This window comes from Dipodomys merriami, unplaced genomic scaffold (genome assembly GCF_024711535.1).
Source record: "Dipodomys merriami isolate MVZ:Mamm:240054 unplaced genomic scaffold, mDipMer1.0.p SCAF_179, whole genome shotgun sequence".
Taxonomy (NCBI): domain Eukaryota; kingdom Metazoa; phylum Chordata; class Mammalia; order Rodentia; family Heteromyidae; genus Dipodomys; species Dipodomys merriami.
This window is the reverse complement of record NW_027203148.1, coordinates 877,777-880,957: the sequence shown is the minus strand read 5'-3', so window position 1 is coordinate 880,957 and position 3,181 is coordinate 877,777. Positions and strand designations below refer to the sequence as shown.

The window sequence follows — 3,181 nt, the reverse complement described above, 5'->3', positions numbered from 1 at the left end:
ACAGTAGGTAATCATGCCTATGAACAATTTTTTCACTTTCTTGGCTTTAGCTACTTTTGAAATGATACGTATAATAAACAATTATGTTTTGATAAAATACCTTCCATTCTGAACAATTCTGTCTGAACTGTTCATCTCTCTATGATCCCTTGTAACTAAGATTATTTTTGTTCCAGTAAGACAATCCATGCTGTCAAGGTAAGATATTCTGGTTGGTCTGTTCCTACATGGAAGAAAGGTAAAGGTTCAGTGTCAATGTCTAGTGCGTTGGGGTCCCTGGGTAAGGGTCACAAAATCACCAGGACACAGGGGATGCAGAGTGCAAAGAGCAATTGCCACTGCATGCTGTGCTTTATTGTTAGTGGGTATTTAAAGACTAGCAAGCATAATATTTGCCAAGATTTGGTCAGAAAACATTCACACAAAAGATTTCCACAGATACATTTTTACTTAACCTATGAGAGAATGTCTAGGTATATTATTATCTAAACTATTTTAGAGCAAGCTCAAACCACTTCTCCAATCTCAGGAAAATGCTTGACCAGCTGTTCATCTATGCTTAAGCAAGCAGAAGAGCCACTTCCTCAGCTCCCAGGAGTCTGTGACATGTTTTGAGAAAGGGAGAGGGAACATTTTCCCTCTGTACCCTGGCGTTCCAAGAGCTTTCCTAATCCCAAACACAGTCCTCAGATAATCCCGAGGCTGGAGCCTGCATCATTCTGCCCCCTCAACATAGACCCTGAGTCTTCACAGTTCAGGTAGACATTTGTCCCAGCAAGAGCTCATTTGGGAAATTTTAAGCTGCAGAAAGTTAGAAGTAGCTCTTAAGCAAGGCTTACATTGAATCCATTAGCTCCACAAAGCTAACTCAGTTGATAAATAAGTACTTGAAAAGCCACCACCTTTGGACTTAGCTGTAAAGGCTTCAAAGTATGATCAAATTTAAAATGAAAATGACAAAATAGTCATTGACAAAAAATTGTAAATGTGAGCAATCGACCAAACTATATAAGTTTTTTCCACTGTACTTAGAGTAAATAAGATCCATAGCATTTTTAGGAACAATAAGGGTTCCTTGTTACAAATAGGCAACCATGGATAAATGCCTGTATAAAGATTGTATCATTACTTACTTAAATTTAGAGGATACTACATGCTTCAGCAACAGGTCTACCCAAATTACAACAATACAGAGATTAACATGGCACTTGCACAAGGATGATATGAAAATTTGTGAAGTATTCCATATTTTTCATTCTTCTGATGCAAGATATGAAAAACAGTTATTAAAAAGTTGATTACAAAAATACAAGTGTAACAATACATGTAATTCATAGAATTAAAGGTTAGTTTGACATCAGTGTATTAAATTTTCACCTTAGAAAGGCCTTTACATAGTATAACCTTTACAAAACTTGAAATTAGATAATATTGCCATTTTATCCCAAAGAAATAAAATAAGAAACTACGAAAAAAAGGAGTCCTAAAATTCTTCTATGTGGAATGCAATCTGAAAGGTCACATTTATCAATGAATCTATACATTATATAGCAATGTAGAATTCAAAGTATTATATCTAGGAGAGAATGAAATAGATTATGAACATTACACAAACATAGATATTCTTTTTTCAGAAAAGCACCCGGAACATCTTTAGTTTCTATACTATTCATTTCAACAGATAAGTTAAAATTATTTCTGATTTAAAGAATCACAAACTCTGCAGAAATCATTATAGATGTATACAAACAACTCTTGAATACATTTTGATATCAAAGTCATGCAATTCACTTAGAAGAATACCATGGAATACATAAATATTTATTGTAAGATATTGCTGCTGCTTTGCATTGTGAAAAAAATTTGTAGGGACACCAAAGATGGACTGGCATTTTTGAAATTTAAGAAACCAAACCATTACGACTTAGGAGAACAATTTGTACAGCCTTCGACAACTTCAAAGAGGTAGTGATACATACTTATCCTTTTGGAAATAGCAAATGCAGTTTCTTCAAAATTGTTCTTCAGACCTGGTTTGATATAATGGTTCAACAGAAGGAGATACAGAGTATCTTTGCTATTTCTATTCCCAGCAGCAAGATGCAAGGAGGTCAAGAGGCCTTTAGTTTGGGGATTGGTATCTGCATCATGATGAAGTAATAAAGAAGCCATTCTGATATTATTCCACATATAAGTACTGTGCAGGGGTGTCCAGCCATTCAGAGTTATTGCATGAATATCTGCCTTGAGCTACCAACTAATGGACAATGTCTAAGTGTCCACTCTAGGCTTCCCAATGAAGAGGGTATACTCATCCTCATCCCTAGAATTCATCTGGGTGGCCATTTTGGAAAGCAGTGTTCACAACACAGTAAGCCGATACATTTCAACATTCCAAAGAAGAAATTTGCTTGGATCCTACTCCATTTTTTTCTTGCAATTGATACCATTCCTAATTTTTTCATCTTGTTCCTTGTCTTCGTCAGAATTGCCTAACCAGAGATTTTGAGTACCAGTGGGAATGAGGTGTCCATGTATTTCCCCAATAGTTCACATTGGTTGAACTGGTCAGAAAAAACTGGTGAATGTTCTGCATATGTTTTTTCACCATGATATATTTTGTCTTTTTCCATTTTTACTATTCTAAATTATTCTAACTGGAGAGTAGTGAATTATAGGGAGCAGAGGAAAGATTTTCCTCAGTATTCAATGGTACAGACTGAAAATCAGGACCAGTGGTGTCTTCATGTGCAGCTTATTCTAGGAAAGAGAAAATAGGAAACAATGCCTTCTATGTAAATGATTTGGGAAATACCATGTTATAGTGTACGAGAACTCACTATTCAACATATGGGATTTAAGAGCTTTCTAATAGCTTTCTAATGTTGGTATCCAACATTAGAAAAAATGTATAATGCAGTAATAAAATAGAAGTCCTTTGTATGACTACCTAAATTCTTATTTTTTTTTAAAGACACTTGTTTTCATCTAAAAATAGGCCTATCTATTGTCTTCAGGTGATTTTGATGATTGAAGATGCTTAATGAGAAGTCAAAATGTATTAGTAGTCCTTTGCTATCAATTAAATTTCACTTTTTCTTCTTGGAGAATATAATGATCAAAGCAATAGTTCAGAATCAGCAAGCAATAATTCAGAATCATGCGTCAAGTACAAGTGAAT

The 3,181-nt window shown here is 34.7% G+C and overlaps 1 pseudogene; it reads left to right on the top strand.

The window, feature by feature from the left end:
- Positions 1 to 1,153: 1,153 nt before the first annotated feature.
- LOC138829915 (U6 spliceosomal RNA) lies at positions 1,154 to 1,253 on the top strand (annotated as a pseudogene).
- Positions 1,254 to 3,181: the final 1,928 nt, after the last annotated feature.